The sequence below is a fragment of the Zootoca vivipara genome, chromosome 2, assembly GCF_965207765.1.
Source record: "Zootoca vivipara chromosome 2, rZooViv2.hap1.1, whole genome shotgun sequence".
Taxonomy (NCBI): Eukaryota; Metazoa; Chordata; class Lepidosauria; order Squamata; family Lacertidae; genus Zootoca; species Zootoca vivipara.
The window spans coordinates 39,385,863-39,412,548 of NC_142584.1; the positions used below are offsets into that span (position 1 = coordinate 39,385,863).

Here is a 26,686-nt window from a genome sequence, read left to right on the forward strand (position 1 = left end):
TTCCTATGTTATTCAAAGAGCAAGCAGCACCTTTGTGGGGCGGTAAGCCCCATCTCCCAAGCACCATCACTCGTTTACGAGGCGGTGGCGGTGGCGGCGGCGGCGACGCAGCAGCTCCCTTCCCTCTCCCGCTTGCCTCACGATACCCCCTCACGCGCCGTCTCCCTTGCGGGACTGAGAAGCGCTCCTCCTCGCGCCCGCTCGGAGGCTCCTCACTCGAAGGGGCGTGGCCGTGAGGTAAGGGAACCTTGGATTCGAAGTCCTGTGCCCTGCGCGAGGCGTGGCTTGTTGCGTGATGACGTAACGCGCTGCGTGGTGAGGTCAGTGCAGCCCCGCCGTTGCTGGTCCCGCTGCCCGTCGCTCTCTGCCCTGGTCTGTTCGCCGTGGTCCCGGACCCTCCCTACGGAGTGCGGCGCTTCCCCTTCACTCAGGGCTTTGCTGGATTTGGTCTGGTAGGAGGCTGGTGACAACGCGGCCTTCTCCGGCTCTCCGCCCGCCGTCAGGTAAGAGCTGGGCCGGGCCGGGAGAGGCTGCGGGGGTTGGTATTCTCCTTGTTCAGTTACGTTGTCTTGTCGGCGTAACCCGCATTGCGTAATGTGACCGTTGCGTCAGGCGACATACGCTTTTTGCGTCGAGGCCTATTGCGCAAAGGTTTTACGCGAGCCTCCTCAGCCTACGCCGCCTGGTGTCTCTGGTGTCCCGTGCCGCGTGAGCAGGGCAACTTTTCCCACCCCACTCCCCTCTACATTTTCGCGGTGGCCGGCTAAGTTTCACGGTGGGTTAATCGGGAACAAGATGTGGCTGGCTATTTCGCACGGTTACGCGGATTGCGTTAGGTGGTGTGGAAGGCTTATGGTGGCTACGGAGTTTCCGTAAGCGCTGCTTCGCTGCTCCCTTTAAGGGTACGTGATTGCCGTAAGTATGTCCGTGCCCTCCGCCTGTACCGCTATGAGGCCGGGGTGCGTTGTGGGCGGCCCCCGCGCCGCCCTTGCACATCGGGCCTTCCTCTCGCTGAGGCGCATTTTCGAAGCGGCGATGGGCCTTCCCGCCGAGGGCGCCCGGATCCCGTGCGCGGGTGGCGCAGTAAGCGAACCTGGGCGGGGCGGGTGCTGATGGTACTTCCTGCCGCCGCCATTTTGTCATCGAGCAGGAGGGGGAAGCGGCGGTAGTAGCGGCCGCGGCTCCGGTAGGGAGAGCGGCGGCGCTGGCGAGAGGGAAGCAGCGGCGGCGGCGCTAGCGGAGGTGGCGCTGTGAGAGGGCGCCGGTCTGACCGGCTCCTCGGAGCAGGGCGCGCGCGAGTCAGGCGACTCCGCCTCTCCGCTCCGTGCCCTGCCTGCCAAAGGTTGCGGTTCCTGTAGGCCTGGCTCGACCGCTACTCCTGCCCGGCGCCGCCCCCACCTGGCTTCCCCCGTGACCGGGTCTGGCCGTGCCTTGGCCGCCTGCGAGTTGGGGGGGGGGGCGGTCTGTGCCGGCTGGTCTCCTGGCTCGGGACCGGCACGTTTATTGGCTTCCTGTTGTGTAGCCGGATAGCGAAAGGCCCGGAGGATGCGCGGCAAGCGGCGTCCCGCCTAACAAGGCCGCAGTTGGCAACGGTGTGCAGAGGCAGCAGCGGATCTTTCGCTTGCGACCCGATTCGGAGCGTTGCCGGGGGCCAATTCCTTAACTGCCCGATTTAAGTACGTACAAACGGCTGCGCGCTGTTTGTGCTTCTGTGAGGACCACACGTAATGGCGTTTTCTCCCTTCCCAACCTTTGCCCCCGCAGTCAATAAATCAACAAAAGACTTAAAGCGGTGCCATGTAGTTCAGTTGGATCCAACGGTAGATGTGGATTATAACGCAGATATCTGACGGTTAGTCCAGTATAAACCCTTCACTTAATATGAGGAGCCTTTAGTGGGGTGGAGTTTGGAGGCTGCATTCTTAGCAGGTCTGGAAACCTTCAGTAGGTAGAAGTGGATCATGATTAGAACAGGCTACCGTTTGTTAGAACAACTGCAAAACTGAAATTTTTTATTTAGTCGACAGTTGCCACTTAGTAGTAACATAAGTGGATATTTAGTAATTGTGTGTGGTGATAATGGGTTTTTTATAGATGGGTCCTTACATAATGTTGGATGCTTTTTGTAAGTGTTCATATACATAGTGCGTGTTATGATAAAATCAGTGGTCATCCTTGCTTTTTTATAGCTGAATTGCTTGTCTTATTGCAATTTTAATTTTAGCTAATAAAGTTTATAATAATCTCCAAAAGATTTTGATCAACGTTGCCAGTAGGCTTCTTTGGGGGCAAAGTGATTATTCACCTTAAGTTATACAGTTGCAGTAGTGAAATAGGGACTAAGTCTGAAAATGCTAAATTGCACATTTCAAGTTTAAGGCTGCAGTCCAAACTCAACGTACTTGGGAGTAAACCACACTGAATTCAGTGGAACTTCTGAATAAACAAGCTTAGAATTGTGCTGTACAGTAAATCAGTGTGGATATAGCATGCAACCTATTACAAAGGCAAAGTCTTATACCACCTGACCTGCAGTTGTTTTTATTACTCTGTAATGATGGTAATTTCCCCTCTTGGTTTCTTGCAGAGGATTTTTTTTTCCTGAGAAGGCATTTGCCACTGCTTTAGTAAAGTTGGAACTGAACAAGAACAGTTTATCACAATTTAATTAATACCCCTCTGGTCCCAACAGCTGCAATAATCCCATCAACTCTATGGAGTCGGGGCTCAGATATGTTATTGAAGCAGACAGTTATCCCTGTATTGTGACCTCCTGGCTCTTGTGTAGTGCTTCCTGATTCTTTATCCCTTCTCTCACCTGCAGCAGATTATAATACTTGTGGGGTGAATTAGTATCTATGGGACAGTCAAATAAGTTTGTTTGCTTTCAGAAGTACCTTTTATGCCTTGCGTTATACCAGTGGTTGCAGGCTGCTGAATAGGTTGCTCAAAGTGAACCTGCTGCCCCAGGACCATGTAATGATGATGTGGAAGGAAATTACTTGCTTCCATGGGGAGGAAATATTTATGGAGTGTTTGGATTGGCCACTAGTGATTTTTGCTTATGGTTGTTAGACTTTAAAATTGCATCTGAACTCCATGGAGCATGCAGCTATGCATGAGGAACAGCTTAAACTAGCATCACAGTAAAACATTTCTTATGGTCACAGTTTGTTTCACAGTACAGTACATGAAATTTCACTATGGCTTTGCCTACACAAGATGGTGAGTTGTATAGCTACAGAAATCCAGCTAATCAAAGGTTGTATTGCCTTTGATATTATTGTGCATCAGCCAAAGGCTGTTTCATACACATTTTTTTTCCTTCAGAAGTGTAGAAATGGGATACATTTTCTTTTATAAAAACTGCCCATTTTGCTTCATAAACACTTGCTTATATTTTTTTTGTATATTTTCAAGAATGCATAAAGCGGTGATTTCTGAAAGTCAAAAGTGTACGTGTTTCGTCAGTATGTCCATGTAGGAAAAATATAATACACGAAGTGGACATGATATAGGTGAAGCAGTGTTTGAAACTCCCATTGTTCTAGGCGTATTTTGTGACGGAATTTCATTAGTGCAAGCAGTTTCTGAGCTCTGGGTACAGTACTGCGCCTGAGATTTCAAATTAAAACTATAGAGTGGAAGGAAAGGAGGACCTTTTTCTGCCTCCCCACTTCCAGCTACTCTATGAAGACTGGAGAAGAGACCCTCTTAAGAATATTAGGGAGGTGGGCAGGGGGAGGACTCTACCGTGTGAAAAATGAACATAATATTTTAGCTGAAGTTCATTCATTTTAGTTTTGTATTCTTGATGTAAAAAAGCACACCTAGACATTCCATTGTTGCGCCCATAACCTTAGTTTAAGGAGCCTTTTAGTTCCTAGCTTTCATGTCTCAGTTTCTAACACTGAGGTGAATGTGCTTGCCAGTGGATTCAAATCTACAATTTCTTGTATTTCCCACCTCCCTAGGTTAAATCATTTAGTTATTATTTCCTTTATTTATTTGAGGTTTCACTTGGTTGTCTAATGGTCAGCAATGGGGGTTGTAGTTCAACAATATATGGAGGGCATCACGTTGGCTATTTTTAGTTTCATGCAAAGGGCTGGTAGTGAGGCAGTGATACAATTGAAGCTCTTTTGAGTTCTTATATGCAGGTAGGGATGTAGTTCAGTCTGCATTAGCAGCATTTTAGGAATTTGCTGGCGTGTGGAAGTGTGTCTAAAGCGCATCCTTTTGACATGCCGATTTATTATGGAATTTGTTGTCATTTTGCATTTTTCTTTTGTCAACTGGCCTGGGATCTTTGGATGAAGGGCAGTATACAAACGTAATAGATAATAATTATAATACAGTAATGCTATAGTTTGTACAAAAAAAATCCTTCCAGTAGCACCTTAGAGACCAACTAAGTTTGTCATAGGTATGAGCTTTTGTGTGCATGCACACTTCTTCAGATACACAGCTGTATACCTGTAACTAGCTATACCTGTAACTAGCTATAGTTTGTATTCAGTTCACATAATAATAAATTGAACTCTGCTGTTTTTAGTGTAGCCCTCTTAAATATCATTGGTTTGAAGGAGACCCTTACTGATTGTGCTCATACCCCTCTGATGGCACATGCAGCCATAACTCTAGGAGTCTTCAGAACAGGTGGTCTACTGTAGTACTGTTCTGGCAGAACGTATGGTTACTTAAGAGTGTAAATTCTCTTTCCTTCCTACCAGTTGTATAGCTTTATGTGGAACTTAGTGGTGGTCTTAGGAATATGGATTTTTTACTTAATGTATTTGAGTTTGTCAAACTCTATGCACTAGACCCGCAACTTACATGTGATTTACTTATACGATTGCAGCTTTGTGTGGGTGCTGAGAAAATAAATAAATAAATAAATGGACGGGAAAGGAGAATTTTCTTGAATCTGCAGCGGTTTAAATATTTAAGTATCCAGGTTGAATCAGCAAGGCACCTGGGGCATTCCAATTCTTACCTTATGATTAAATAGCAATGTCCCAGTCTGGTATGATCATGAGAACTAAGCATGGTACATTCCCACACAAGGCATTTCCACCCAGTTCTCTTGTTTAAGGGGTTTTGTTTTTTAAGTTGTTCCCAAAATTATCAGGGTTTTTTAAAAAATGAGTGAAATGTGTTTTAAGACAAATATTTACTCAGTTTGTATTATGAAGACACATTTCTGCATAGAGTGTGCTACACTTTCATGTACTGTACAGTGATACCTCGGGTTACAGACGCTTCAGGTTACAGACTCCTCTAACCTAGAAATAGTACCTCAGGTTAAGAACTTTGCTTCAGGATGAGAACAGAAATTGTGCTCTGGCGGCGTGGCGGCAGCAGGAGGCCCCATTAGCTAAAGTGGTACCTCAGGTTAAGAACGGACCTCCAGAACAAATTAAGTTCTTTTCCTGAGGTACCACTGTACTACAAAAGGTCGTCTTTGCTTGTGAAATGCTGCTTACTTCTGGTAACCTTTGAAATAGTGTGGAGATAAGTAGAAGGAAATATCCTGCAGTAGCTGTCATTTTGACATGACCTCTGCCTTGTGACTGTCCTTTTCACTTCTCACTTCAGACCAGGCATAGGCAAGCTCCGGCCCTCCAGATGTTTGGGACTACAATTCCCATCATTCCTGACCACTGGTCCTGTTAGTTAGGGATGATGGGAATTGTAGTCCCAAACATCTTTGCTTGTGCCTGCTTCAAACCAGAAAGGTGTATTCACACCTAAGGTTAAACCTTAGTAAATGATTAACTGTGGTTTAATGTATGTCTGTATGGGGGATGTTGGGGGAGGAGTAGTACCTCTGGTGGGAGACATGTCGTCCTCCTTCTGGAGTAGTTTGTCCACCTTTGGTCTTCACCCTGCACTCAGTTTTCACCAGTGGCTCCTAGAAGCTGTCAACATGCGGCGGCAGCTGCTTCCCGGGAACTGCTTTGATTGGCTGGCTAAACCTGGTGAGGGTAGCTGATGTGTCTCAATTCTTAGGTGAATTAGGGACTTTCCCTACATGTGAATTGAATGGACAAAATCAGGAGTGGGTACAGTGGTCAAGAATGCAGTTTCTGCACCTGCTGTAGAGGCGAGTGAGGGGCAGATGGGGCTTTTCAACCTGGGAAGGTAGCCTGTTTCAGAGAAGGAAAAAGGATCATAAAGCTCTGCTGCCTTGCGGGAGAAAAAAACCCTAAAGAGTATATCCTACCCAAATCCAGGCAGTTGGATGGTGCTTTGTATACCTCCTTCTGTCAACTCCTGCAGCTAAGCTATTGCTCTGCTTTCCTGTGGACCATATCAGCAAGGCTGCAATTTGCGGGGGGGGGGGGTGTCTTGCCTTCTGGGCAGCCCAGCCCAGGATCTCCATACACACTGCCCAGGCTTGCACCCTGAGGAGATCACTTTGGTGCTGCTAACAAAGTGGTTTGACGTCACTAGTAGCATGCTAGTGGAGACTGTTTGCTCTCATGTTCCTAATCATGACTCTGGCAGCAATAAAAACAAGCTTTTGCTTCTTGTGTTGTCTAAACCCGCGGTCTTAGTTCGTTTCCCCAAAACACACCATGAACAGTAAGCTAGGAACAAACTCTGCTATCACTTGAACTTTGTGCAAACCACAAGCCCTGGATTAGACAACACAATAGGCCAAGATTTGTGGTTTGTTGTTCCTAGTGTGGGGAGGAGCAAAATAGGAATCTTGAGCACCATGCACCAGCATTAAGTGTAGCATAATGTGAAACACAAACCAGGTCATACACTGCTACAAAACTCGTATTTATCTTTTTGAGGCTCCATCTCTGTGTGTACTTACCTGGAAGCAAGCCGTAATCAAATGGCAGTCTTAATTCTGAGTAATCATGTATGCCTATTAATTTTCTTCAGTATACCAAACAGCACACTTTTATATGCTAAAGGATACATTTTTATTTTGCTAAAGGAGTCAAATAACATCAATTGTTCTGGACATTGTACATTTCTAGGAAGGAAAAGTAGAGGTGGAAATGAGAATGAGGAAAGCATCAGGAAGCAACCTCAGTCTAGGTAATAGTCAGAAGAAGTAGCAGATGAGGAGAACTGGGAAAGGAAAGTGGGAGAGACTGGCTGAGCAGTCATTCAGATGATCTTGCCAGGACACAAAGGTTTGAGCAGTAAGTTGTTCCAGGAATTGCGGGGGGAATTGCAGTAGTTAGACCGGGGTAGGCAACCAAAGACCATGGGGCTGGATGCAGCCCAATCACCTTCTCAATCCGGCCCACAGACGGTCTGGGAATCAGCATGTTTTTTAATGAGTAGAATGTGTCCTTTTATTTAAGATGCATCTCTGGGTTATTTCTGGGGCATAGGAATTCGTGAACAACATTACACTTAATTGTTGTAGATTGCCTTCACTTACCCCACCCCACTGCCCTGCTCACAGTTGTGAAGAATATTTTAACATTATGAATGGTCTGTCAACATTAAGAAAAATAGGTATCAATCAGTCCATATATGTGGACTGTCTCTGGATAAAGTAACTTCTTTCATTTCTCAGCGTTCTTAACCTAGTGCAAGGTTGTCATCTGAACTAGCCAGATGTTTAACAGATAATCACAGTCAACCCATCATTTGAAAAAGAAAAGAAAAAAGACTTCAGAGCCACCTTGGCCAAAAATGGCACCTAGACATTTCATTTTGGCGACTGAAATTGAAACTTTGGTTTAATGAGCTTATATACCCAGTAGGGTGGGTCATAAAAAACTTTTTGGGGAAAATGTTTCCTCCCTTGATCTTATATCAGGCGTATGGTATAAACATAGTCAAATTTCAAATTTGGGACAATTCGGTTAATATTTAGACCCTGCTCCTACAGATTGAAATTTTGCCTCACTACGAGTGATGAAAACATAGGAATTTGACTCATTTATTCTCGGTATGTTAAATTGTGAACTAATAAACATAAATTTTAGATTTTATGTAGAACAATAATAGTTGCATACTATTATTTTATGCAATATTTATTTATTTAAGATAAAACATGTTGATAATTTACATGAAAAACCAATGGTTTTGAACAAATTATATGGAACAATGAAGCAAACGGTGTACTAAACAAGTAAACATAAACAATAAACAATAAAACACCACTCATTATGTGTTGCGTCAAAACATCACATTATACTTAATTACTTAGGTATAATAATAATAATAATAATAATAATAATAATAATAATAATAATAATAATTTATTATTTATACCCCGCCCATCTGGCCGGTATAAATTGTACTAAATGCTTTAGTTTACGTGCCTTTCTTTTCCTGGTGATTTTTATTATTATTCATATTTTTCATTTCAACACTGCTTCATATTTTAAAGAACAAATCTCAAAACAGTTTACAACACATTAAAACATAAAATAAAACAATCCAGAATAAAACAGATTCAAGCTTCCAGGAAAATATTTCAGATCCTTTTCTAAGTGACATTTTCCTTTCCCCATTCGCCCATCTGGCATCCAGAGATCTCCACATGGTCGCAATTGGACACAATGCAAGTCGCAAAACTCACCTGGCTCATTTCTAACACTAGTTTAAAAGTATAAAATAAATAGTAGGAACATCATAAGACCCTGCTGGATAAGGCAGTGATCCATCCAGCATCCTGTTCTCACAGTAATCATACCAGATGCCTGGAGCCCACAAGCAAGATTTGAGCCCAAGAACACACTCCCCTCCCAAGGTTTCTAGCAACTGGTATTTGGAAGCATATTGCCTCATGGCGGCAAAACAGGGGCTAGAATCTTAAGTTATGGGGCCTAGTTATTTAAAAGCCTGTGTTTGCCAATATATTTTAAAATCGGGGTGCAAAGTATTTCTGATGCCTTCTGTTCAATTCCTTTCTTTCTCTGTGAAATCAGAGTGCAAGGTCCTTTTCTGATGGAGATGCTATGTCCAGAAAGCAAAGAAATGTGTTGGAATGCAGCATGGCTTTACAGAGAACTGAATGATGACTTAGAAAGACTTGAGAATCGTGAAATATAAATAACAACAATGCTTGTCTTCCTTGCAGGCAACTGAATCTGGTTTTATACTCATATTATCAAGTCATCTACTGAATGTGTCTGAGATTGTAGCAGGGTAGGCTAGCAACTACCATTGTTTTTCCCTGTTTATAAATGGTTTTGTGCTGCCTGTCTTTATTTGCCTCTTCATCTGCAGACTTACCTCAGAAACCTACATCCTTTGCTTTCCTTCTGTTCAGGTGTAATCCATCCCTGTGGCCATGTTAATGAAATGCTCATCGAATACTTACAGACTGTTGCATAATTTTTGCTTTGAAATAAATGAATCCTTGTATAATGAGCAGAGTTTTTGTTGCTGCTTGCCAAGAAGTATAAAGAACATGTCCATGCTTCTCAAGAGTTCTGCACTATTACTCAGCTTTTTCCAGCCAGTATCCATGCTGTTTGTTTACTTCCATGCCCACATTCATTCTTGAATAGTTGTTAAGCATATTGGTACCGGTATCAGTTCCCAATATAAAGCATGCTGGTTTGATGCGAGAATGAAATTTGGATTAATGGCTATTCAAATCTCAGTGGTATTTAAAGCCTGCTATGTGGGTGGTGCTGTGGTTTAAATCACAGAGCCTAGCCCTAGGGCTTGCCGATCAGAAGGTCGGCAGTTCGAATCCCTGCGACAGGGTGAGCTCCTGATGCTCGGTCCCAGCTCCTGCCAACCTAGCAGTTCGAAAGCACGTCAAAGTGCAAGTAAACACGGGAAGGTAAACGGCATTTCCGTGTACTGCTCTGGTTCGCCAGAAGCAGCTTAGTCATGGTGGCCACATGACCTGGAAGCTGTACGCCGGCTCCCTCAGCCAGTAAAGTGAGATGAGCGCCGCAACCCCAGAGTCGTTCGCGACTGGACCTAATAGTCAGGGGTCCCTTTACCTTTACCTTTATGCTATACTAGCTGCTGTGAAGTGGCTTCCATCTATGCAGCTCTACAGGGCTGGGCGTGCCTTGTGCTTCTATGCTGCTGCACAAATCATGGCCCCCTTGCTGAGGTCCTCCATCGTCACAGTTAGAGGTATATTTCACTGTGCTGCAGCCTTTCCAAAGGCCACCCAAATGGTACTCACAGACCATGGTTTAAAAACCTCTGTCTTAGTCCATAGTTAATACCAGTACCATTTCCACTGTGTGTATTTCTCAATCTTGCACACTGGGATAAGTGAATTGTTTTAAGAGGCAAGCAGTGTAGTTGACATCATAGAATCGTAAGAATTGTAGTGCTGGTAGGGAGTCCAGTGTTCGAAATTAGGCAGGCACGTTTTGCAACTGGTGCGAGTCCAGTAGTGACCATATGGAGATCTGTGGATGCCAGGTTGGCGACTGGGGAAAGCAAAATATCACTTAGAGAAGGACCTACGTTGGCTCCCAGTATGTTTCCAAGCACAAAATTCAAAGTGTTGGTGCTGACCTTTAAAGTTCTAAACGGCCTCAGCCCAGTATACCTGAAGGAGTGTCTCCACTCCTATTGTTCAACCCAGGCACTGAGGTCCAGCACTGAGGACCTTCTGGCGGTTCCCTCACTGCAAGAAGCAAAGTTACAGGGAACCAGGCAGAGGGCCTTCTCGGTAGTGGCGCCCACCCTGTGGAATGCCCACCTATCAGATGTCAAAGAAATAAACAACTATATGACATTTTGAAGACATCTGAAGGCAGCCATGTTTAGGGAAGTTTTTAATGACTGATGTTTTAATGTATTTTTGATTTTTTGTTGGAAGCTGCCCAGAGTGGCTGGGGAAACCCAGCTAGAGCGGGGTAGAAATATTACATTATTATTATTATTATTATTATTATTGGAAATATTTTTCTTGGAGGTTGAGTTAGTTTTATTCTGGATTGTTTTATTTGATGTTTTAATATGTTGTAAACCACTTTGAGATTTGTTCCTCAAAATACAAAGCGGTATAGAAATGGAATTAATCAAAATCATCATCCCATCGAGGGGGAACAGCGCCTAGACATTCCATTGTGGCGACTACAGCCCAGATTTAAGCTGCCTTTTGGCAATTAGGTTATGTATCTGAGTTTCTAACACTGGAAGGGACCCCAAGGGTCATCTAGTTCAATCCTCTGGTGAAAAGACCATTGTGGCAACTGTAAGCTAGATTTAAGGTGCCATTTGGTGCCTAGCTTATATATCTGAGTTTCTAACACTGACAGTAGCCCACTTTTACCTTCTCCCAGAGCTTGATTGGGCACCCTCTTTGTCTGCATTTCCATTTCAAAATTATAAGGAATAACGTCAAGTTGCTGAATATTTTTTGTTTCAAATGGGGTAACGTCAAAATTTAATCTTGTTACATGAACAAGTTAATAAATTGTGTGTTTTATTAGTATATTGTGTATCTGATTAGTGCTTTAATACATACTTCAGTTGCCTTTTGGGCATGGGTCTAAAAAGTATGGCTGAATCTTGTAGGCAAGTGTTAGTTTCCACCAGCCAGCTGTGAAGTTGAGTCCCACCATGCTAGCACACCAATAGCATTGCTACTACATACACAGCATTTTATACTTGTTTTAGAACTATAGGAAAATGAAGTGTTAAGATGACAATATTAGCACTATCTGTAGCTATTTGTGATACCATACCTGAGGTAGTGATGCAATCTATTCATTTTTGTTTCTAACATTTCCTCCCCTCCTGCTACAGATAATTGCTGCTTTCCATGCTCTATTTGGTGGAAAGTATTTGAGTTTGACTTTTGCATGGCCAGTATGTCTGAAATTGTGCCATGATTTCCTTTGTGGAAGTAGCTAACATACAACATAATAAATTGAGAGGGTCGGTCAGTTCAGGTGTGTGACTGCTTATTACTTACTTAACCATGCAGTCAGATGGAATAGTCTGTCTGCTCCCTGATTCTGGAGTATTTATTCTCACTCCACTCCCAGGCTTAATCATAGTTACCCGTTATATTAGCAGCCATGCTAATTACAGTTAGAGCTAACATAGGTTCCCACTTAAGCCATGATCTGAAACAGCATTTTGGAACTCGTTAAGTGGTATCTTTGGATGGCCCTGACAATGGTTTAACTCAGCATGTGAAATGCATGTCAAAAGGAAGGAAGTACTCAATCCCATGGTTAAACAATTGGGAAAATTTCAAAGTAGTCTCATAACATTAATTTGGCACTTGGATTAAAATTTTAAAAATCTCATCTGTTTGAATTTTCTTTATAGCTAAAACTAGAATAATAATAATAAATAATAATAGTCATAGCAACAACAACATAGCTGTCTGTCATTGGTAGCTCTTTCTTTTGGGGGAATTCACTAGTATATCAGATAATAGCAAATGTTCAGTAACCATTCATTTTGTTCGTATGTAATTTAGCATAACATTCCCCTAGTTAAAACTAGAATACTTGCAGGCCAATTATTATTTTTTTATATTTGCCTTAGTTATCTCACTTTGAAAAACATGAAATGGGGAGGTTTCAGTTTCTTTTAACAGATCATGGACTCTCCCTACTTCTTTAGATACTCCCTGAGGTGATTATTTCTTCTTCCTAACAAGATAGAACATTATTATCTGTAACTACACCTGCAAAGCTGTCTGCTGCTTTTATTTGATGGCTAGGTGGAATAGGTCAGTAGGAAACTGAGTGAAGCAATTGATGGGTTGCATCCACCCTGTGACTGTTTTGGTGATTTTTTTAGATTTTTGGGAAGTTGAAGAACATGAAACAGATGGAGGACTGAGTGTAAGTGGTGGAAAAGTCAAACTAAATCTGACAGAGCATACCACAGAACATGCATGTATACCAGTGAGGGTGTGGTGATGATGCGGAATCCAGCGTTTCACAAATAGAATTCCATTTGCACAGTGGGGACATAATCTTTCAACATCAACAGAAGTAAAGTGTCTAAATCAGCCTTTCTCAACCTTGGGTCCCCAGATGTTTTTGGCCTACAACTCCCATCATCCCTGACCACTGGTCCTGTGAGCTAGGGATCATAGGAGTTGTAGGCCAAAAACATCTGGGGGCCCAAGGTTGAGAAACACTGGTCTAAATCAAGGGAAGTCATAGTCCCACTGTGCAGTCGTATCTTGGAAGTCAAATAGAATCTGTTCCGGAAGTCTGTTCGACTTCCAAAACATTTGAAAATCAAAGCACAGCTTCTGATTGGCTGCAGGAAGCTCCTGTATCCAGTCGGAAGCCACAGAAGCCCCGTTGGACGTTCGGCTTCCAAAAATAGTTCGCAAACAGGAACAGTCACTTCTGGATTTGCGGCATTTCGGAGCCAAAATGTTCGAGAACTAAGCTGTTCAAAAACCAAGGTTAGACCACACCTGGAGTACTGTGTACCGTTCTGAGTGCCACAATTTAAGGAGGATATTGATTAGCTGAAATGTGTGCAGAGGAAGGCAACCAAGATGATCAAGGGTCTGGGAACAAAGCTCTATGAGGAATGGTTGATGGTGTTGGGTATCTTTAGCCTGGATAACAGGAGACAGAGAGGAGATACGGCCATCAAATATCTAAGGGACTGTCACATGGAAGTTGGAGCGAGCTTGTTTTCTCCTGCTACGCAGGGTAGGACCAAAACCATTAGCTTCGAGTTACAAGAAAGCAGATTCTAGCTCAACATCAGAAGGAACTTTCTGACAGTAAGAGCTGTTTGACAGTGGAATGGACTACCTTGGAAGGTGGTGGACTCTCCTTCATGTTGAGATTGGATGGCCATCTGTCATGGGTGCTTTAGTTGAGATTCCTGCATTGCAGGGGGTTGAACTAGAGGACCCTCTGGATCCCTTCAAACTCTACAATTCTATGATTCTGTCATTCTTTCTTTCCTTGTCCCTGCCTCTCCCCCAGATCTTTTTCCTGAGTAGATTTTGAGGGTGCAAGACAGTTGCAGGGGGAGGAAAGAAAGGCGAAGTCTGGTTGTGGGAGTGGAAATCTATTCAGCTTACTGTATATTCCTGCGTATAAGACTACTTTTTAACCCAGGAAAATCTTCTCAAAAGTCGGGGGTTGTCTTATACGCCAGGTCATATTTCTTATACGGCGAGTATACCCCAAACTCTATATTTTAACTGGAAAAGTTGGAGGTCGTCTTATACGCCCAGTCGTCTTATACGCCGGAATATGTTCAAAGCAACCCGTGATGGACACCAGCTGAGTTTGTTCTAATGGATCTGTTATAAGTGGTGAATGACCCTATTACAGTGGAACCTCTACTCACGACCACAATCCGTTCTGGAGGCCTGTCCTTATGGTGAAACGGGTCGCTGGTAGAAGCGCTGTTGTGCGCAGGCACATTCGGCGGCACGCCACTTCTGGGCATTTGCGACGGCGGCAGCTGCTTCTGCACATGCGCAAATCGTGGCAAACCCAGTGTTTACTTCTGGGTTTGCCACGGTCACGACTTGGAACGGGCCTAAGTAGAGTGGGACATAAGTAGAGGTTCTACTGTATAATCTGGGCTTGTCCACCCAGACAGAAAATCTGGCTGCTTGACCTTTTTAGGCCCATTCAGCAGGCCATTTGTTGCCCATGAGCTATGTGGAGTTGGTATCACGGCAGTTTGTCAGCTTTGTGGAGAAACGGAGGGGGGGGGGATCTGTCTGAGGAGAGAAGGAGCAATGAGGACTTCTCTGTTTGCTCAGCATATGAGTGTTTCTGTATGTTGTGGGGTTGTTCCAAGTATGTGGTGTGTGTGTATTAAGAGTAAGATATGTATTGTGTGTGGGAATATGTGGGAATTCATGTGGCGGGGGAGCAACAGTGCATGTATTTCTCATTCTGTGTTATTCCACACCCCATGTTAGAAACCACAGGAGGCGTGAGTGTTCTGACAGGAAGAGCTGCTTGGCAGTGGAACAGACTCCCACAAGAGGTGGTGGACTCTCCTTCCTTGGAGGTTTTTAAGTAGAGGTTGGATGGTCATCTGTTATGGATGCTTTAGCTGAGATTCCTGCATTCCAGGGTGTTGGACAAGATGACCCTTGGATCCCTCCAACTCTTAAGATTCTATGATTCCTGTGTGCAAATTGTCATTGCGAGTTTCCCACAGGCCTTTGTTTGGCCACAGGAAGCTGGACTAGATGGGTAATTGACCTGATTCAGCAGGCTCTTCTTATGATCCAATGTTCAAGTAAGGCTACTGTGTTCATTATTTGGGGTGTAGATGCATATAGCTGGCCCCTGTTATTAATGAATAAAAAATAATGGGTGAATCAAGTAAGGATTCTACTCATTGTGTGAGCAGAATGGCTTTTGCTCATTGACGGAACTTCCACCACCCCCATTGTTTCCAGATGTGCTCTTGAGGGTTGGGAAACCTCCAGAGCACTGAGAGCACATTTTGAGGCTGCAGGAGCATGGGGGTGGGTGGGAGGGAAAGTTCCTAATGGGAGCAGAAGTTGTTCTGTTTGCACAATAGCTTAGTAGGTTACCACCCTAGAATTTTTCCTCAGAAGTCCTGGTTTTGGGCATTTTCAGGTTTATGCATATTGGTTGATTAAAAATGTGAATATTTATAGATTAAAATTTCTTTGAGTTGATATCATACGGTATCTACTTGAGTCTAATGTGCTATTGAATCTAATGCACACCTTAATTTTTGGAACGTAATTTGGCCAAAAAAGTGAGCATTAGATTTGAGTAAATACTATCCAATTTGTAACCTAATTCTTGCTTCCAGTAAGCTCATTTGTCATTAATATCCATAGGTGAGTTTTGCATTGGGGTAAATGTAAATTGGGGTAAATGATGGGATGCGGGTGGCGCTGTGGGTTAAACCACAGAGCCTAGGGCTTGCCAATCAGAAGGTCAGCAGTTCGAATCCCTGCGATGGGGTGAGCTCCCATTGCTCGGTCCCAGCTCCTGCCAACCTAGCAGTTCGAAAGCACGTCAAAGTGCAAGTAGATAAATACGTACTGCTATAGCAGGAAAGTAAATGGCGTTTCCGTGTGCTGCTCTGATTCACCAGAAGCGGCTTTGTCATGCTGGCCACATGACCTGGAAGCTGTACGCCTGCTCCCTCGGCCAATAACGTGAGATGAGCGCCGCAACCCCGGAGTCGGTCACAACTGGACCTAATGGTCAGGGGTCCCTTTACCTTTAAATGTTGATGATATGTTCCTGTAAAATGGGGGGAAAGCCTGGGATTTTGAGTCAAGTCATATTTTAATAGTGTGTATTCTTTCTCACACAATCACAGTGGAGGTATCTCTGAAGGGCATAACAGAATTCTGCTTTACATCTTTCCTTTTTAATGTGTGCCACTGTTAGGAATTCAAGTAGAGGAGTGAAGGAGTGGACAGGAGATAGGAGGCACACACAGAGACCTCTCATTGACTGTAATGCTTAGCACCTCTCTTCCATTGTGTATGGAAGTGTGGGCAGGCAGAACGCTCTGTTACAGCCTGTGGATGGAGCTTGCCCTCCGTTTCTGAAAGTCCATAAAGGCTTTCTAAAAAAACGCTTAGTATTCTCTTTCTTCTGTAAAACAGTACAGTTTTGGGTTTCTTAGTTGTCCCCTTAATGTGCAGCATTGTACTGAAACTGTTGACATTGAAGAGATGATGAAATGTACAGCAATAGTACTGGTAAGGAAAACAAGTAGAACAACATTCATTCTGCCAGTAAGCTTGGACTGATAAGCAGTGCAAATATTAATTTGCAAGAAATCGAATTTGTCTACTACATCTTTAAAATTCCACTAACTTCTTTTGAGTAATGTGACCTATTAGTTGGCAAGCTGTTGAAAACATGAAACATTGGATGCCAAGAAATTACTTTTAAAACCTGCAACTTCTATGGTGAGATACAAATCTTAGAAATAAGTGTCTTTCAAATAGAGCAACACAACTCAGTAACCTTGCATTTCTTTATCTTCTCTCTGGAATCACTGTAAGACTGACTTGGATTTATCTGCGAACTCCTTTAAACTTTTTCCATTGGTAGATATACTTGGTGCATTTGAACCTTAAAGATTGTTCCTAAGTGAAAGGCTGAACTATAGTTAACATTTTACAATTTATTTGCATAACAGACTGGAGTTTCAGAGGAAATACAGAATGTTTTTATATGGCTAAAACTTTTAAAAACTTGAGGTTTTTCTAATCTGATTAAATTTAATATTTGTGCATTCCTTTTGAATGGGTTGCATCTTTTGTGGCACTGCACATTCAGAATTTGAAAGAAAAATTAAAAATACAGGCAACTCTCTGTTTGTGTGGGGTGGTGTTCTGGGTCATTGCATGCATAAGCCTGTTCTGCCTCCTTCCAGGACTGAAAACGGCACATGTGTTGGTGGTCGTGCATGCCTTGGTCATGAGCAAAATGGTAGTTTGCTGTGTTGTTGTATATGAAACATGTAAAATAGTAAATCAAACACAGGAGGTCAGTTTACATATGCCGAGCTGTGGCTAGCTGTTAAAGGAATGAGTTCTCTTTCTCAACACAGCCCACTTACTGAATTTCTTCCTGATTTGTAGAAAATCAGTTCATTGTTACAAGGAACATGGCCTACATTTGCCCTGCAGACCAGGATCAGATCCCGGTTTACAATAATCATTTGCAGGACCAGCCCAAACTATGGTGGGTAACAGAAGGGGGTGGGGGAGTGGGCAAGCAGACTTTGTTTTCAGACTTGTGAAGTGTTTACATGAGGTAGTGTAGTAATTGTTTCCTTGTTTCCCTGAGTGAAACAACTGATAAAATCAGTGAGATAACTAACTTCATCAGGATCGTTGCCAATAAATGGTTGACTCAAGGAAAGTTTGTAACTGGATCAGATATGTGGAGACACAATTGTGGGTACAAATTATTAAAGAAAGGTGTTGATGAAAGAGTTTACTAGATCATTGTGATATGATGTTTGGTTTCCTCCTTAAATAGAAGTCATTCACTATTGGCAGTTGAATAACTTTTATCCCAAGGCATGTGGTATACTTCTATAGATGTCATTCATTGCCATGTTTGACAGCTCTGAAAGCCATTAATGGTGCTGCTTAACACAACCATGATCGCCCAAATCATGTGTTTTCAATGCAGAAATAGTTTTATCACCTAACAGACTCTGGGAGCACGAGTTTCTTAATCTTGAGAGTCATAGATTCAAGCCCACATTGGGTAAAAGATTCCTGTATTGCAGGGAGTTGGACTAGATGACTCCTGTTTCTTTCCAACTCTACAACTCTATGGTTTTATGATTCTAGGAACATAAGAAATGCCCTGCTGCATCAGGCCAAAGATCCATCTTGTACAGCATTCTGTTCTCACCATAGCCAACCAGGTGCCTCTGGGAAGGCGTTGTTGTTGTTGTTGTTCTTGTTCTTGTTCTTGTTAATATTTATACCCCACCAATCTGACTGGGTTTCTCCAGCCATTCTGGGCGGCTTCTAGCAAATGAAAAATAATAATAAAATGTCAAACATTAAAAAGTTCCCGATACAGGAACTTCAGATATCTTCTAAAACTTGTGTAGTCCTTTATCTCCATCTCCTTGACATCTGGTTGGAGGGTGTTCCACAGGGAGGGTGCCACTACTAAGAAGGCCCTCTGCCTGGTTCCCTGTAGCTTCACTTCTCTCAGTGAGGGAACTACCAGAAGGCCCTTGGAAGTGGACCTCAGGTTGAATGATGGGGGTGGAGACACTCTCTCTTTCAGGTATACTGGCCTGAGGCCTTTTAGGGCTTTAAAGGTCAGGCACCAACAAGCAGGACCTGAGTGCAATAACATTATCTCAATTTGTGATTCCTAGCAATTGGTATTCAAAGGCACAGTGCCTCCAAGAGGGGAAGTAAAACACAGCTGTTGTGCATGGTTGCTATTGTTAGTCTTATTCTCCATGACTTTGGCTAATGCTCTTTTAAAGCCACATTGGTGGCCATCACTAAATCTTGTGGGAGTAATTCCATAGTTCTAATATGTGCTGTGTGAAGAAATTATTCTGTTTGTTCCAACATTCAACTTCATAGGATGGCATCAAGTTCTAGTGTTATGAGAGTGGGAGAAAAGGCAGCCAAAAAATCAAATGGATAGAGAAACTCCCCTATGAGCAAAGGTTATAACATTTGGGGCTTTTTAGTTTAGAGAAAAGATGAGTAAGAAGTGTATAAAATCATGCACAGTGTGGAGAAGGTGAATAGACAAAAGCTTCAACATAATTGTTCAGGGCTCCCTTTCTGCTGTTTAGTAGAAATGTGGGAGAAAAAAGGCTAATGATTTCCTCTTTGCTATATTTTCTCCAGCTCTGGTCTGTTTGGTATTGGAGGAGTAAATCTGTTTTTTAAGCCACTACCCTTGGTAGTTGTGTTTAATGTGTCAAATGGTGGTAACTGCAGGTGAACCGTAACTTCTAAGTCAACACAAATAACCACAATGGTCAACATAGGATTGTCCTGTGCAGAGGTTACATCCATCTACGGCTGCCTGCCAAAACAGCTCCGAGCCTCCAACACTTAATGCTTGGGGCAAAAATCAAGATATTGTGAATGTGTTCATACCCTGCTTATAAGCTTTCCTAAAGGCATTTCACTGGCCGTTGATGGAACCAGAACACTTTTGGGCTGCCAAAGCAAGGCAGTTCTCACCTTCATAACATCCCTTTTCAAGATAGTGAAAAACCTGGAAATTACATGGCTGGATTTGAGCTTAAAGATGCCTCACAATTTCATAAGCTGAACTTGAAATATTAAACTGTAATTTTGTTTCTTGATATCTTTTTATTTCATACTAATCTAATATTTTATTCTTTCTGCAGATTTACACTTCATAGTTAAGTGTAAAAAATGGAGATTAGAGAGTGAAAACAGGAGAGAAATCAGACAAGGATAAACTCTGCCTCAAGGTAATGTGTATTTTTTTTTAAAAAAAGTTACTTAATGTGTTTTTGTATATGAAAATCTGGTGTTCTGCTTTTGCATGTCCACCCTGGGTTATCTTGCAAGGCGAGCCTCTTGTATGTTAATGGTATTGGATGACTGATAGTTTAAAAGAGTTAAAAATAATTTTAGATTTGGTACTAGTACAATGACAGCTCAGTGAGTCATCTTCTACTGATTATTTACAGTAAAATGTTGTTTTGTTGTGTGAGATTCTAATTTTTCTGGAATTTAGTAAGCTGGATGGAAACAAGAGCCAATCTTGGAAACATCCTGGGAAATCTCTACCAAAAAACCTTAAACAGAAATGGCCTCATAAATGTTCTAACTAATGTCAATATCCAACAGAACAAATTCCAACGGGGAAGATGATCGCATAGAACTCTAAACCAGCAAAAATTACATAATTAACCGCAAAGGCCTTTCGAAAGACCCAGGTCTTCACCAACCACTTAAAGCAATATAATGAATGGGCCTGGGAGATCCCATTTGGCAAGACATTCCACAGAGTAGGTTCTTCTTTGTCAGAAAGAGATGTAATGTAGTTGACTTACCAGCTAATGCTGAAAAAAGCACACCTTACAGCCGCCACCTGCACATCAAACAAGAGTGCCAGATCAACAAGTATTCCCAAACTACCACCTGCAAGCATTTAAAAGCTTCATACAAAAAAATGAATATATTTGCATAGCTTCCAACAGCAACAGCTAAATATTAGGAAACATAAATTCACCCAGGTGGTTAAACAACTACCAGTGGTATCCAATTAGTGTGTTCCATCAGAACAAGCATTCCTGCTTACACAACAGATTTTCCCCCATCTCTTCTCCACAACTCCTAGGAGTTAAGGAAAACTCCTAGGAAAGACTGACAGGCATCCCCAAACTGCAGCCTTCTGGATGTTTTGGCCTACAACTCCCATGATCCCTAGCTAACAGGACGTTGGGGAAGATGGGAACTGTAATCCAAAACATCTGGAGGGCCGAAGTTTGGGGATGCCTGGACTAAGAGCACACATGAGGGAAAGAGAGGGAGGAAGTTCCATTGGCCAAGCAGAAATCCTTGCAATGGCAGGACACAATAGTTGGATGCTGCACCATGTTTTACTTGCAGTTGAGTTAGTTTTTTTTTAATAAAAAAAATAAGAAAATTGTTGCAGGGCATTAATACCTCTTTTCGTCTAGGGCTTTTATGCAGAAATCTAGCTTCCCTACCACTGACTGCATTGTAACTAGGACAATGTTTTTCCTCCAGGTAATGCAAGAACTGCAGCAGTGTAACAATGATTGTTCAAATGTCACTGTCACTTACAGTGTAATGGCCTCACATTACAGGCAGCAAGTAATATAACTCTCCCCTTCTCTCACTTGCCTTTTCTTTTACAAAGAAATAATTTTAATAATCTTGCTTCCTTATAGGCTGAGCACTGTTTCCACTGTATAACCCCAGTAAGGAAGGCCCTTTATCAGAGTAGCTACTCATCTAGTCACCTGTGGTGTGTAATAATTTTCTTTGGGCTACCAGGCTTGGAAACATTACAAATGTTGGTTCTTAGTCCTCCGCCCATTTTATTTTACAAACAACTAGCATGAGTTTGTGTAGGCAGGAATGCTAATTATTTTTTATTGACACATCTGGCTGTGCCTGTGTTCCTAACTAGGTAGACGTCTTTTGAGGGAAGTGCCAAAGAGTGTTTCCAGTTAAGCTATCATTGAATAAATTTTAGTCACTAACTCAGCACCAGTACATGGCACACTTGAGTGAGTGATGGAACCCCAACAGGGCTCACTGCTTCCACCATAGCGGATGTGGCTCAACCTGGGGAGATGGCTGACCCTATGTAGTGCATCTTTACTCACCACCACCTTGTTCATTATGCTAATGCCATTCCCAACATATGTATGTTAGAGCCAGTGTAATTAGCACAGTGGTGGCTAGAAGGGAATGGAGGTGCAGCCCATTGGTATTGCTGAGTGAAGCTCCTGGTCCATGCACCTGTCCTCCCTAGCACTGCCCCAATGTAATCAACATTATGGCATGGGCAAGTTAATGTGTGCCGTGTTACCCTGGTACTTGTTTGATGCACCACCACCTGGGGCAGGCATGCACCTGTCCTCCAATTAGCAGGTGCAGGCGGTAGGCATCATTGAGAGGGAACCACTGAGGGTAGCTTGCCCTGGATCTCCCAAACTGGCCCCTGTTTGGTCAACTGGCCTACTGTTGAACATCTGCAGTATGTGCCTAGTTAGTGAATGTAGTTAAGATGTAAGCATCTTGCTGTTCCTTAAGTTATTTGATCAGTATCATGCAAGCTATTTAATGAACTGGAAAAACGTGGAATGTGTACAGAAAAAGTTCCAAATTACTGCTTTCAACTTGGATGTTAACTGCCTCATAGTTCATTTTGTTCTGTAGTTCTCTTATTTTGATTCCACATCACCTGAACACTTCATTGTGATAGCTACATTCCTGATTAGTCTTCTTGGAGGTGCTCCAGTTTCTCCCTCATTATTACTTTCAGTCTTCACTCCTCCTCATCCCAGTTGAAATATTTTCTGTATCTTCCAAGTTGTTGACTCATTCCACTCTTGTCTCCCTCTGGCTTGACTTATAATCTTAATGTATCCCTGATCTCTGCTGATTTTTGTCTATTAGGCTTGCTTTTACATTTCTGCCACACAAAAACTCAGGCAACCTAGAGACATTATCATAAGTCAAGGACACTTTCAACTAAGCAAAAGTACTCAGGGAGGGTGCAGAGCACAGCCAGCGAGGGGTGTAGCCTGAAAAGGACTATGGCCTAGAGATAATCCTGTGGAGCAAATAGAGCAGCCTGGAAGGCCTCATTTGCCCCAATGGCCTGTATCCAAAGAAGTTATGCCATTGGCCCAAGTGCTTCCACCTGTGCAATGGGACTTCTTCCCCTGCGGCAGCCACAGATCTGCCCTGGAGTTTCCCAAAACCTCTGAAGCAGATTTGGAAGGGTGTGTAGAGAAGAGAGGGCGAGGAAATCACACAACACAAGGCTTTCAACCTGTGGAAATGGGATGACTTAGTTGGATGTAACCTGAGGCTCCCTAGTCTGCCTTAAATTATTGATACATTTAACTCATTACCCACCTACTCTCAGCAACCAGAAACATAACCAAACACTGGTGAGACCTGTCAGGAGTAAGCATGGACCAATGGTAACAAATAGTATGGGAAACAGCCTTACTAGAAAAATTAACCAATACACTGAAACTGACACAGGGACAAATAGAAGAAGACGCCTTCACCCCGGTATGGCTCCCCTTTATCACATACACAGCCCAACAAGACAACGACAAGAATCCACCAACAGCATACAAATCAATATGGCTAACCTGATCCAAAACATCCACCTACCCCACTCACACATGAAAACAAAGTTCACCACAGCCAATCACAAATGAAGAATCACACCCTAGGCCAATCCCCAACCTCTCTCAACACCAAAGGAACACAAGTGAATAGCAAAGAGAACCTGCACAAGCGACGCTGACACAGGTCCCCACACGTACATGAAGTAAAATAGAAACATTGCCACCCGACTTCACCACCCTCCACCTCTTTCCCCCCTTTTCTTCCTAATGTAACACTAATATCTCGACAAATGAAACTAATCTGTAGAAAATGTAACTTGAAAAGAGAGACATTGCACATACTTTTGTAAACCAATAAATCTTTAATAAAAATATATTAAATTTTTTTGATACATTTTACTATGAAGACAAAAATCTTTCTTTGTTACATATAATCCATCTAATTTTGTAGAACTGGTGATATGCATCGGTATCAATTATAGCTTGGTGTAAATAGTATTTGTACTTTGGCTGTATCTGTGCATAACAAAGAGTGACTTATCAACTACATCCAAATTAATTCTGTTCTACAGAAAACTGCATGGACCAGGATTGGTGGTCTCCAACTCTGCATGCTTAGTCAACAACTCCATATTTTTCACATATAATAATGTTTATTATTTATTATATTCTGCTTTTGTTTGGTTTATAAAATGTAGAACAAACTGGATGTGCTTTGTCACATCTTGATAAAATGTGCAAGTGTTCAGAATAAATATCACATGTTACCTTTTGCCACATTTTGTACAACTGTGGGTAAATTGCTTTGGGGGAATATAAAGCAGAGATAATTAACCTATTTCTGGTGACCATATGAAATTTTAATCAGGATGTGATATAATGTTTGCCCTTGGTTTTAGTTCTACAGAAAATAAAAACCTTGTTATTATGCAAAATTTCCAAAAAAGAAATGTATTGTGGCTTGTACCTAAATGCATGCACTCCATAATGATGATGTCCTTACTGCTAGGTGGTGCTAACGTAATGGTGAAGTCCGGCTGCTCATGTCTGTTACAAAAGTTAGTTTGAGACTTCAGAAGTTGGTAATTTGTGGTGTAAAGTGAGAGGTGCTAAGATTGTAGACATTTATAGGAGAAGATGTCCATGTTCAATTGTTCTATGTGTTGAGATTTTCAAGGAGATCTTCACATTGTTAGGAAAGGCCAGAATGAAGACAGACCTGCTAGCTGCAGGAGGACTTCAATACTAAAGCTTCATATTGCTAATTTTCTTTAGAGAAATAGTAAATCTTGAATAAACTTTATACATGGGTTTTGGAATTCTGTCCCCTTAAAATTATGTAAACTCTTCTGGAATTCTGTAGCTAAAATATACAAACTCAAAATGTACCGTGTTATTTATGTTTTATGTACTATATGTTTAGCTGTTTTTGAATTTTGGTGGATTCTGTACTTGATCCATTCAGTTATCATACCACTATACACTAATCATAGTTGAAAACACATTGAAAAGCTTAATTTTACACAATTTTGGTTTTTTTCATGAAAAATGTAAGAACCAGAAATATCTTATTAAAATTTGGAGCTAGGATTGTAAGACATATTTAACTTGCTGTTTGATATGATTTTTCTTGTTCAGTTGCATGATCAGTCCTAATGCAGTTTCCAGAATCTCTTCCTTTATGCTGACTTGTGTTAAGTTTTCAGACAATAAAAACATTTTATGAAGAATCAAGTGATGAGAAACATCAATCTTAACTTAAGCGCAAGAAAAGAATATGACATTTTGACTTTTATTTAGTTGACAGAGTAATTTAAGTAAATGTTAGAGTATAGCCATTTTTATCAATCTTGGGTTTTTGTGGTTATACCATCTCTTCAATTTATTGCTCCCTTAGGGACTTCTCAGTATAAAACTTGTAACTAATTTTAAATATAATAAATAAAAGCGTATTATAAAATATTTATGGTAACTTTTTTTTGCTTTCTTTTAAAGTACTGAAAATTAACAGATTACCTTGGCTCTCTTCCTACATCTGCTTTATTGTTCATTTGAATCCTTGGCGTCTCCAGGTAGGGTTGGGAGAGGCTCCTGTCTGAAACCCTAGTGATCCACTGCCAGTCAATGTAGACAGTACTGAGCTAGATGGACCCAATGGTCTGAATCCGTATAAGACGGCTTTCTATATTCCAGTCTCAATCTTATTTCTACTTCTAAATGTTCCTTTTTATTTATTCTTGCTTATTCAAGAAACTGTAAATAGGTGGCATACCTGGCTTCTAGGTCTCTCATTGCCCATTTTTTAAGGAAGCAAAATAGCATTAATAGAGATCACAGTTGTCAGCAATTTATGCCCATTAGTACAGTTTTGAGAACTTTTTCTAAAGGGAGTCATTTTTCTTTCTGCTATTCCCTTTCCATCCAGTCCCTACTGTAGCAATACATAATTGCTATCCAGAAACAAATTGATAATAGTAGTTGTAATCAGTTATGCACAAGTGTTTTTTTAATCAATGATGTACTGTTGCACAGTTTGGCTTAGCATTATTATTAAGCCATCCTCTTTTGGGGTTAAAAACTACACTGTGTGGTGGTATCACATCATGGTCCAGGCTAGTTTCATCCTTGAGCAAGGATGAAACCTGCCCCACACTTCATTTTTGCCAAGGAAGGAAGAAGCAAGCAAGCCACAACACTGAGTTAGCATTTCATGCAACCCAGAGCTTGTGGTTTATTTCTCTTTAAACAAACCATGAGGGGAAGCCAATACCTCTGTGCTTATTATTATGTGCAAACATGTCTTATGTTATAAACCCACTGCCATTTACAGTGGTACCTCGACTTACGAAGATGATCCGTTCCGCAGTTGTCTTTGTAAGTCAGAGTTTCGGTAGTCGAAGTGCTGCTACGGCACATGTGGGAAGCACGATTTCACGCTTTTGCGCATGCACCGACCACGCGCGTGCTGGGCGGACTTCCGGAGGCTTCGACTTCGGAAGTCAAAATCTTCGGAAGTCGAAGCCTTCGGATGTCAAGGTATGACTGTATTCTTATTAGACTGCTCTCACTGCCAGTGAGAGAGAAATTTCTCTTCCTTCTTTACACATTATTGCATAGACCTTGATTAATTGATCCTGTCATTTAATAACAGATAGGGTTGAATGGAATGCCTTCAAATATATTCAGATTTACATTCAGGGTGGATAAAAATCAATGATTTTTTTTAAAAAATCAAAAAAATCGGATTTTTTTGATTTAAATCGGATTTTTTGATTTAAATCGATTTTTTTGATTTAAATTGGATTTTTTTTAATAAAATGCTTTTTGAGGAAAACATATTACCATCCAAAGGTTATTCCATCATGAAATAAAGATTAGTTTTTTAATTATGTAGTATAAGGTTGTATATGTTTAATTTTTGGGGTAAATAAATTCC

At 41.9% G+C, this 26,686-nt stretch overlaps 1 protein-coding gene across 13 annotated transcripts in view; it reads left to right on the forward strand.

Moving 5' to 3' along the window:
• Positions 1 to 294: 294 nt before the first annotated feature.
• Positions 295 to 26,686, forward strand: part of BRD4 (bromodomain containing 4) — an 81,370-nt gene continuing 54,978 nt past the window's right edge. For 5 of the 13 annotated variants that reach the window (XR_015948416.1, XM_035104762.3, XM_035104766.3 and 2 more), the window contains exons 1-2: positions 295 to 503; positions 19,786 to 19,872. The gene's annotated coding sequence lies outside the window, so the exon portion shown is untranslated. Of the gene's footprint in view, positions 504 to 614; positions 903 to 927; positions 1,084 to 1,104; positions 1,853 to 19,785; positions 19,873 to 26,686 lie in introns of those variants that run through there. The other 8 variants (XM_060271773.2, XM_088663101.1, XM_035104764.3 and 5 more) reach the window with 6 other exon arrangements.